Source organism: Opisthorchis viverrini, assembly GCF_000715545.1.
Source record: "Opisthorchis viverrini unplaced genomic scaffold opera_v5_136, whole genome shotgun sequence".
NCBI classification, from domain to species: Eukaryota; Metazoa; Platyhelminthes; class Trematoda; order Opisthorchiida; family Opisthorchiidae; genus Opisthorchis; species Opisthorchis viverrini.
The window spans coordinates 94,402-106,153 of NW_008751793.1; the positions used below are offsets into that span (position 1 = coordinate 94,402).

At 43.1% G+C, this 11,752-nt stretch overlaps 1 protein-coding gene across 1 annotated transcript in view; it reads right to left on the reverse strand.

Annotated features, from left to right (window-relative positions):
- Window positions 1–11,752, reverse strand: part of T265_06542 (hypothetical protein) — a gene marked incomplete at both ends in the record, with an annotated part of 69,222 nt that overhangs the window by 20,119 nt on the left and 37,351 nt on the right. The window lies entirely within an intron of this gene.

Consider the following 11,752-nt stretch of genomic DNA (forward strand, 5'->3'; position numbering starts at 1 on the left):
GTGATGTCCATTTTTGCTAATTTTATCTCAACGGCATAATTCAGCACCCACGGCTTAGAAACGGTGATTTCGCGACAAAAAAGTTTTACATGCCACAAAGCTGATGCGCTTCTGATCAATACTGAATATCACTTTATGACAACCCCAATTCTTTGCGGGTCAGACTTGAGTGTGTATGGAGAGGAAGAACCAATTCGACTAGACGCCAAACCTAAAAAAGCTAGGCTGGTCATTCTCAACTCGGATGAAACAACTGTACATTGCTTCTCGGCTTTCCGGAACACAGCGACTTCACTGACAGGATGAAATCTCCACTGAAGATGATGAAATCTTTCCACATTACAAGGAAATACTGATAAGTTGGACGTGCCTGATTCCCGCCGTCAGCGCCTAAAGTTGTCGGTGAACACCGCAGCGCGGAATGAAACAAACGATTAGATACCCCATTTTTAGACACCTTTATGGGTCCTGAGCGCTACGCATCTTCAACAGCCATCTATAAACAACAGTGCAGTATCATGATGCTTCGACTGACAATTCTATGCGGGTATCGTGGAATGAGCTGTAAGTAGGCCATCATTGCTGTTTCTCGACTTCCCCTGTCTAGGCTTGGGCAACCTGACGGTATCCCAACCCTCGTGCAGCCTTCAGGTGGCATGACACTTAGGCACCGAAAGGGTGCTAAAGGTGAACGATTTTTTATACGATTTACCGGGGGTTAGGAAAGTAAAGAAATGGAAGTAATGAGTTCGATGCGATGGCCCAATCAGTACGCTGGCGTCGAATGGTTCTTTTGGTCGGTGTGGCAGGAATGGGGATCTACGCAGTGAAGGCGATGGCTTTGATGCAAGGCCACCACTGGCTGATTGACACAGCCATATCTGTCAGGGTCATTATTCATTGGTTTGCCTCATCCCTCAGTCCCCATCCGGTACTTGCCAACGCAACTAATTTGACCAGTAAGGGCATTCATGCTTCGTCGACAGGTGATGGACTGACCACCCAACAAGGCTGGGCTAATAGGGCTCTACGAGGCGGACAGTCCTCTGGTGTAGGAAGCAAATGGACTAAGCCTGCGCCTGTGGAGCGTGACCAGCTGATCCATCGAAGAGAACGAACTTTCCCAAACGCCTTCTGGCATGTGTTTCCACCAGACTCACGCAATGTTCCACAGGCACCTAGGGTCCATCCCATCCCCGTCGCCAATCTGTTATATCCGACTGCCGTTCACGCTCCTAGTACTGGAAAAAGACTCACCGGCGAGAAACACAACAGCTTTATTACAACAGCGAGTGCTGAAGTTACAACGCCCCCGCGCTATTCCAAGGGTACTTTTTGACATTGATTCAAACTGTCTGATAAGCGTTTATTGAACACCCATCAACATCGATCGTGCTTCTACGAAATGACTGGATGCTGATCACATTCGGCCGTGCTTCTGTGGCGTGCCTGAACACTCATCGATTTTTGCGGCGTTGACTGGATGATTGATCATCCTGGATGGCTGCCGGCTTCCCCATTGAGATTTTGGTGGAGTTTTAGGGGCTCAATAGGTTCTGGGCGTTCTGAGGTTACTTTCAGGCATCTCACCTTCGTGATAAGCACAGAGAGTCTTCAAAGGCCTACCATACCTATTCGTAATGCGGAACAGATCGGACCGCGACATTGTCCACTCTACTCTTGAACATTCAAGCTGCTACGTGTGTCCCAACCTCTATTCTCCATGTGTATGGCGGTGGCAAATTGTTTGCCAAAGTAGATTGGTTCCAGCTACTACAGCTTTGTTCGCCGAAGATGAGGAGAGCAAAGGATTAGAAGGAGAGGGCAAGACCCGAAGATTGTATGATGTCGATTCAGGGGTGTCTTTCCATCAACAGTCTTTCAATCAGTTGATAACAAAAATATTGTCCGTTACTAAGGGTCAGCCGAAACAGAAGAGCGATTAGATTTTCCCTCTGTCGGAGTCTACACCTGTAAATCCAATGTGGATGAAACTCGTCAAGATAAGGAGTAAGAGTTTAGTAAAACCCACCCAGAGTTTGCTACTAATTCTGGACTTACTGGAGGTCCATTTCGTGCGATTTGGTTTCAAGTAGAATATGAGGTTGACCGAAACTCGAGGACTGCGCCTACCTGGTGAGCCCAATGAGGGGCGAAACCAGTCGTGGAATGTCAAAGAATTTTCAGCAACCTTGTGAGTAGTATATTAAGTCCACGCCCGTTATTTATTTTCCGCGCCACATGCGTGATCGACTATCCACACAGAAGTAGACGTACACGTAATCAGACGAATTGCAAGGCGGATAAGTAACGTAATTTAAAAAAGAGTTGTGTCGATCGATACAATGGCGTGGCACCAACTGAACAGACGTGACGTCACACCGAAGAAAAATTTGTGGTTTTCGCGCGTTATTAGCTACTCATTCTCTTGAAATACTTCGGTTACGTAGATTCCAACGCACACAAGGTAACAGTCACCTGGTGTGTGGTACGTTATGAAACGCAATGAAAAGTAATCACGAGTCCGGCAAAAAAACGTGAGTTAAAAACCGGAAATTCGGAGCAAAAAACCACCCCGACCCCAGCGTCCTTTCCTCAAACTGATCTCTAACTTCCGATTACAGTAACCTAGCAAGATGAAGTAGTCTTTATTTGAAAATCCAAATAGTTTACTCCATCCTGAAGTGAGCCATACTCTGCGACTTCAATGGAGATTTAGTCCTATAGGTGAAGCCAAACTCTAACAGTGTTCATCTGTAATCCGCGGTCTCCTGGCTAACAGTTTGAACACTGAACTGTTCGGCCAAGAGCAGCTGATCAGTGGTGTGGTAGGATACAGACAGCACCATTCATTCTACAGTCACTGAAGCCACATCACGTGATCACGCTTCGATTGACCGTCTCCTTCTCAGGTGACGACTCTTGAGGTAGACAGTTCACGTGACTTGTAAAATCGCTGTCCCTCTGAGCTACTTGTAGGATGACGGTCGTGAACTGCGCACCGCCGATGATTCCCAGTAAGGATGTGAAAACAGCTCAAAAATATCGCTTCGTTGTTGCGTAGTCATCACAAGAACAGGGTAAGGTTTCTCGGTTAATTTATGGAAATTCAAAAGCCCAAGGTCACTCGGGCACACGTGACCAGACACAGTACCGGAGTTCAGAGTCAGACTAAAGCAATCCACAAATNGTACCGGAGTTCAGAGTCAGACTAAAGCAACCCACAAATTCCACACACGGAACGCTTAATATGTTCTTGTTTTGACGCAATTGTGGTGGCAGATATCTTGAACAACCTGGCACAAGAATGGTTTGCGCACTAGATGATGCGTTTTTTTATTTGCATTTTGAAGTCAGCAACCGGAATCTATGTTGGAAAAAGATTTGCTGGAAACCTGCACCTGGTCAACAGGTTCTTGACAGGTTTGCGAGAACAGGTATGTGCGTCTTGTAATACTTATGAACTTTTAACAATGTCGAACTCCAAAGTTGGACCGGGGTACGAGGGCATGGGAGGCCATGCTCGAAGGTCACATAGTCGTCGACCAATCAGGACACAGGAAAACAGAGTAACCAATGGGAACGCCCAGCCGATCGAAGATCAGTCCCAACTCGGAGTACGTATATTAACACTAATGTAGCCCTACTCAGCCCACAGTCACTGACTCATCGCTGGGCTTAACACAAAGACTAGACGTCGACAAATCAGTGACGCAAAACTGTGTCCGCTAGCTCACTCCTTGCAAACTCTCATGATCGGTGAAATCACAGCTGGCCATGTATGCTCACGCCGGCAGGGTCAATGTACCGCAGAACTATTTGAGCTCCACCTACCGGACTAGCCAAGGAACACTGGCTGAGCAAAGTGGAACATACCTAGTCTAACGAGCTCAAAAGTACTCTATTCAGGCCGGGTAACTTTGAGCTGTTTGGCCGTCTCCCGTAGTTTTATGCCTTTGAAGTTGGTCCGTCTGTGTTTGTGAGCACTGGATGCCCATCAGTTTGACTAACACTGTGTTCGGTGCCCCAGCTTTGGGGTTGGAATGTGTATGTGTGCTCTAACTGCCAGGTTGCTGCCTTACGGCCAGGCTTTTGAACCAAAGGCTTAGATTAGGGACCCTAATCACCGTCCTGTCTAGTTATGGGCACTGTGGCAGTATTCTAGCCCATTCATGACCGTATTTTCTAACAAACCACTTAAAAAGGAAAGCTACGAATAGTTGCAGGTCTTACTATGAGGAGTAGTCATCCGAAGAACCTGTTACGAGTAGATCACGTGATATGGGCTGTACTGAACGAGTGGTAGGCAGAATCTGTCCGTACAGCTGTCTAGTCATCTGCAGCTAGGTGATTTATCCACCCCGCAGAAAGTAGCTTTCTAGACTTAACACACTACTCGTAAGGTTGCTGAAAACGTTTTGACAGCCCATGACCGCTTTAGCTCCAAACTAAAACTAGGGAACCTTGTAGATCACATCCACGTGACAGGGTCACTTCACCAGTTGGCTGAAACTGCTTCAGTGTAGGTTACTGGACATTAAATCATACAATCGCCTTGTAGCAATCTCTGTATGCAGTTCAACCAGTGAGAAAGCTTAAAATCATAGTCAGAATGCAACAGCCAGGAATTTCGAACACCACAGATGACAGTAGGTCACGTGACGCTACCAGGTAACACGAGTTGTTCTCTGACAGCCGAGCATCTTCGTAACTCGGTAGCCACGCGCATCTGCGAACTTACCGCGACTTTTACAATGCTGTGTGGTGTGGAATTTGTAAACGCAATCAGAAATGTTTAAGAGTGTAACAAAGCGGTCGTGGATATGCTAACGTTGGACCATCGAGGTGATTCTGTTCGGGCATCTGGAGCAACATCAAACAGATTTTGAGCTCAGCCTATCGTTCGCCGACCTGGCATTCATGCGAAGTTCGATTGAAACTTCCAGGTCCTTTCTAACTGTTTTGCATCTGGACTTCTGTTTCTCACAAGAGAGAGAACATTTACGCCGGAGGTAAATACTTTTAATAATCAAGTAAAGATGCCATTTCAAAAATGGCAAAATGGCTTTTCAGTAGCCCTATGAGTAGTGTGTTCCGTCATTCGATGAATCACTCGGATGATAGTGACCACCGACCATCATAAACAGTATGTATCGCTACTCATTGGAGAGGCATGAGATTTACATCACGTGAACCGACTTTTCAAGTGACAACTACTCAGAGATTGATCCACGTGATTTGTGATACGTTTCATTTTTGGAACCGTTACCGAACAATTGTAGTAGTGTAAAACCCACTAGTTCATTAGTGAATTTTAAAATGCCATTTTTCCTGGACTGAATTTTGCAAAACACCGAAGTAACCTTTGTTTGAAGGAGATTAATATACTACTGAGCTACTTCAGGGTTTGTTTGCTGGGCTGCAACCAGCCCGTTCAAGCTCAACAAGCCAGTTTTTTCTAGTAGATTCTACAAATTCTTGGCGTGAATTTCTCGTAAACACGAATTTATTTGGACTTTATTGGTAATCGAAATTTTGGATACACTTTTTGAAAAAGTTGACAGGAAGTGGTGCAGTTTCCTGCACCAGTGTAACGGTGATACTACTGATGGGGAGGCATGCGAGTAGTATTCTATGTTCTTGTAAATTCGCTTTGCGTCTCTTGAACAGGGAAGATCTGTTGGGGAATTTGTGGAGTCGCTTTGTAATATTAGCTTGGATTTGAGCGATGAGGGATTGGAGTCAATGAATATCCAGGAAAGTTCAAGAAGACGCGTTCAGGAGAAGCTGGATGTCCAGTTTTTGTAAATAAGATGCAAATGAGAGTTTTGCTTCCCTGTCCAATGGTCTGTAACATTGGTCAGTTGGCATTTTCTAATAAACAACTCAGCAGCGAAGGCCTTCTTCCTTTCACTAGTATATGGGCTTCGCCTAAAGCTATTTACATGCATGAGGTTGAAGGGGTCCCCTTGACAGTCCTAGACCAATTTTACCTTACTTGGAGCTCATCAACTATGTGTAAAGTCCAATTTTCCATCGATTCTTGTTCCTGCTTAAACGCTGAATTGTTCGAAAGTGAAGTTACCCTCGGATTTGCAAATGAACTGCATTTTTATGGGTAAGTTAGTTAGATATCAGCTCATGGAGGGGTTTCCAAGACTTTGGAACATTGTTTTTGATCCAGCATTACTTGTATAAGTGGTTGTCGAAGACTCTTTGACAACCTACTGCCGGTTTCTACCGTCTTGGGGCACATCTGGCACCATTGAGCTCACAGTGAACAGATGCAACGTACTCAACCATCATATAAAATCTTTTCAGCGTCAACAGCTACATACTCCGGTGGCTGCCCAAGGCTTAGTTAAATTGACAGACAGTTCAAAAGTCAACTGTAATATTTTCCACAGGAAAACCAACCAAAAAGGACATAGTACACGTGTGTTTTGTACAAATTATTGTCTGGTAAAAACCGATTTACTCAATCGGGGACGAGATAGCTCAACTGGCCAGAGCGCGAATTTACTGACCGGAAGGTCCGTGATTCGAACCCGACCTCTGCCTCTCGACTTCCCCTGTCTAGGCTAGGGCAACCTGGCAGTGTCCCAGCCCTCGTGCTTCCTTCTGGTGTCATGGTAGCTAGGCATCGAAAGGGGCTAAGCGCCCTTACTCAGTCAAGTGCAGAAAATGCATCAAGATGTGGCCATATCAAAGATCCCAAACTCTTATCACACGAAAGATGCTTTAGAAGAAGACGATCAAACATGGACTATTCAAACTCACCATGATCGATAAATCGATCCGAAACATTCGACGTGGACTACTCCTACTCTCCAGAACAGACTGTAAGCCCATTCATCAACTATGTGCTACCAACTTGATAATAGGTTCCTCCAAAAATTCTACTAGTAATCAGCTTCGACAAGTACACTCGTTCGCAAATCGATTTGGTTTCCACGAAAATCGCAACTGAATCTTTCGTTTATGATACTCTTCAGCTGAATGTGCTGCACACAGGCCGCCTGATGTTTCAATTGGCAGGATGCGCCAAATGTTGCAGAATTTTTTTGTAAGAAAAACTACTCACAAGGTCGTGGAGTTTTCAGCAACCTTGTGAGTTCGGCCTTGACATTTCAGCTCACTTAGCTACACCAACCAATGGTTTTGTTGGATTGTTTAAGCTCAACCTTGGCATCAAGGTGGAGCTCTTGTTGGACAAATCTGAGCATGCGTCTAATAGAGTTATTTGCTGTTGTTGAAGACCTGCGCCCTCGAAATAAGAAATTTCTCATACTAAAAACGTGTTCCCAACGTTTAATGATTTTCAGCGAAACAGTGATTTTTGGTAACTTTTAACAAGGATGAGAGGACCGATGGGCAGTCAGTGTTTCAGAGAGGTTCAGTAAACAAACCGCCAAGAAACGTGGATGAATGTCAAGCGATAGCCGGCAACGGTAGGATAGATTTGGAAAATGTGGACATCCTGAGACGGGGTTTAAGATTCACACCACAGCGACTGGTGGCCGAGGCAGCGGAAATCGCCAAGCATCCCAGCTTGAATAGTATAGAATAGAATAGAATAGAATAGAATAGAATAGAATAGAATAGAATAGAATAGAATAGAATAGAATAGAATAGAATAGAATAGAATAGAATAGAATAGAATAGAATAGAATAGAATAGAATAGAATAGAATAGAATAGAATAGAATAGAATAGAATAGAATAGAATAGAATAGAATAGAATAGAATAGAATAGAATAGAATAGAATAGAATAGAATAGAATAGAATAGAATAGAATAGAATAGAATAGAATAGAATAGAATAGAATAGAATAGAATAGAATAGAATAGAATAGAATAGAATAGAATAGAATAGAATAGAATAGAATAGAATAGAATAGAATAGAATAGAATAGAATAGAATAGAATAGAATAGAATAGAATAGAATAGAATAGAATAGAATAGAATAGAATAGAATAGAATAGAATAGAATAGAATAGAATAGAATAGAATAGAATAGAATAGAATAGAATAGAATAGAATAGAATAGAATAGAATAGAATAGAATAGAATAGAATAGAATAGAATAGAATAGAATAGAATAGAATAGAATAGAATAGAATAGAATAGAATAGAATAGAATAGAATAGAATAGAATAGAATAGAATAGAATAGAATAGAATAGAATAGAATAGAATAGAATAGAATAGAATAGAATAGAATAGAATAGAATAGAATAGAATAGAATAGAATAGAATAGAATAGAATAGAATAGAATAGAATAGAATAGAATAGAATAGAATAGAATAGAATAGAATAGAATAGAATAGAATAGAATAGAATAGAATAGAATAGAATAGAATAGAATAGAATAGAATAGAATAGAATAGAATAGAATAGAATAGAATAGAATAGAATAGAATAGAATAGAATAGAATAGAATAGAATAGAATAGAATAGAATAGAATAGAATAGAATAGAATAGAATAGAATAGAATAGAATAGAATAGAATAGAATAGAATAGAATAGAATAGAATAGAATAGAATAGAATAGAATAGAATAGAATAGAATAGAATAGAATAGAATAGAATAGAATAGAATAGAATAGAAGAATGGAGGGCGTAGAACTGGCAAGCGTGTGGAGAGCGGTTTTCGGTCAGCCGAGATGACACGAGGCGATGTACAGCTATCAGTAACATGATCTGGGTCTAAAAGTTCAAAACCCCAGGCGAGGAAGATCCACTTAACCACCCATCCCCAACCCCAATTCAATTGTCTCGGGACCGTTCGACACACACAGGCGAACAAAATCTGTGGACGACCCCAAGAGGAATATTGCATTAATATGTCCTAGACAGGAAAAGTAAGGCCGCGAACTCCGATTTCAGCATGAGGACAGCGCTCCCCGACCCATCTATCGTAAATCTTAGTCATCCCCACTAACCAACAAACAGGACCATCAAACTGAGCACCCAGAACTGATCACGTCGGATACTCATAAGAAATCTCACGGATTGGTTCCCTGACTGTCTTAAAACCCAATCAACCTACTTACTTACTCACTCACTTGGCCTGATAAAGCTTTCGTGTCAAAAAGTAATAATGTAACGAAGTTAACCAAACCTCCGCGAAAGGATGAGAGGGTTTGCTAGCTTTAATCGACTTGTCTTAAAAACTCACACATATTTCCCGTCTACAAAATACCAAGAAGATGCCACGAGAATAACTTCCCACAAGTAACATGGGCCTTACTTCTAAAATGCTGTTATTCTGGATCACGTGACTACATAGTAAACAATGAATATTACTACATCTTGCCTAAGCACAGGGCACCCACCAACTAAAGTACATACTTCCACCACTGGGAGGTATCTGCTGATCATAACGGGAACGACCAAGATGGTAGGAGACCGACCGAAAACGCATCGTTTCTACTGCCCTGTCACTTGCCATTCAATAACCGAATTGAATCCCCATACAGCAGCTCGAATTGATCGATCAACACAAAGTGACGGTCGCTCTCGTCACGTGACATTATCTGTGATTGAACTACCAACTAGCGAACGTTGTCAAATCAACACCTATCCGACTTTTGGAGACAGAGAGATAGGGGAGATAGGTATTGCTCGTCATCATGAATCGCCGAAAGAAGTAATGTTTTGAGTTGCTCAAATTGGATGTCATTGTAACCAACAGCATTCCTCCTTTCTTCTTACTTTCCCTTAGGCAACTAAGCGTCGAAATTTTTTGTAGTTTGCCACGTCATCTATCGATTTAAACACTGAACAATGACCGGAATCAAGCTAGATAGTCTAAATGCCGATTGATACATTTTGGTTGGCACACCTCAACGACCCATTGAGCTATTCTGGAGAGTGTCCCTGCGACACTCACAGAGTCTCTCATACCAGGTTGGTCCATGGGTAAGAGCCTGACGAACGCAGTCTCGTGGACCTACAGACTGGGGGATTGGAGCGCGTGTGGCGACGTGTTCCACACCAACACCGCTGCCTTACGGTCAGGCTTTTAGGAGAAAAACTTTGATTGACGGCCCTAATCGTTCTCCTATCCAGGTGTGGGAACCCTGGCAGTTTTCCAGATCACGTGCAACCATGCCATTCACAGCTAACAATACTCAGTGAAACACCAGTGTCAACACTGATGTTTTTCCTTCATGGTCGCTAAAAATGTACTACTCATAAGGTTGCTGAAAATCAATCGACAGCCCACGACCGGTTTCGCCCTTCTTGGGGCTCATCAGGTAGGCTCAGTCCCCGGGTTTCCGTCAACCTTATGTTCTACTTGAAACCAAATTGCACGAAATTAGCGAATATACACTCATCTGCAAACTAATTTGGTTCTTTCGATAGACTCACCTGGAACCCAGCTGAACCTCTCGTTTATGATGTTCTCAGACCCACATTTATTTTTCAGAACTTATTTTTCCTACTTAGTTCAGCGTTTATTTGTTTACTTTTCCATGTAGACGATATACTGTCTCACTTTTTCTTGAGAATAACACCTCACCGGAGGAACAAAAGCTTTTCCTCGGATGTGTGGGTGCCCCAAGGAGGGCACCAGTCAGCATTTTAGATGGCTTATCCTGGAGGGATTCTTGTGAATTCATCGCCCGAATAAGCTTTTCAGACTGTCGATAGGATAGATCAGAAAAGTTGAACTTTATTTCGTGCCGCGTGGAGGGCGTCTGCTACATTTACTGCAATAGCACTGGGCTTCCTGCTTATCGTGAGTTTGGCTCTGTACGCAAAGTGGCTTGGAGTGTACAAGTACCGAAGTGTTATATCTTGTAAGCTTGTCAGCAGTGTAAGGTAGACAGTTCATATCAGCCGTGTATGTCCTTGGGTTTTCCCAGTGGATACGTTGAGGATTAGCGATCAAGGATTATTGAGGATTACTGATCACTGATTATCGATCGATCATTGTTTAATTATTGATTAAGGATTACTGTTCACATGGTTCGTCTGCACAGTTCAGGCCAATCACTGCGAGCAAATAGAGGTTATATGAATCCTAAAATTAGACTACAGCCTCAGATATTTCGATCACTAAAGAACAAATCCTGGCAGATGATCACTTCACCGAGTTTGATAATGGGCTTGCAAACTATCAGGAAGGTCAGATTCTTGAAAGTAAACCCAGAACGCCCTGAACCTACTGAGACCCAAGAACCCCACCAAAATCACAATAGAAAGCTGGCATGCATCAAGGACAGTCGAAAAATTCAACAAAAGCCGATGAGTGGTCCGGCACCCTACAGAGACACGACTGAATATGATCAGCGTTCAGGCACTTCATAGAAACACGATCAATGTTGGTGGGTGTTCACCAAACGCTTATCAGAGAGGCTGGATCAGTGTCAGAAAGTGTCCTTTAAATAGCCGCTGGGGAGGGGTTGTAACTTTTGCACTCGCACGTACTCGCTTGTTTGGAATAAAGCTTTCCTGTTCCTCGTCGATGAGTTCTTTTTCGAGTGCCAGGCACTGGAGTGGGAACAACAGTTAGGTACAACATAAACGCTTTGAGGCCAATGGGCGGGGGGCGGTCCTCCATTCAAAGCATATAAGATACCAATGAAACGGTGGATACTACTGATGGGGCATGCGAGTAGCACGTTTCCTCGTAAATCCGCTATGCGTCTCTTGAAAAGTGAGATCTATTACGGAGTTCGTGGGGTCGCAACTGCTTGCATTTGAGCAACAGTCAATGAACATCCAGGAAAGATCAGGAAG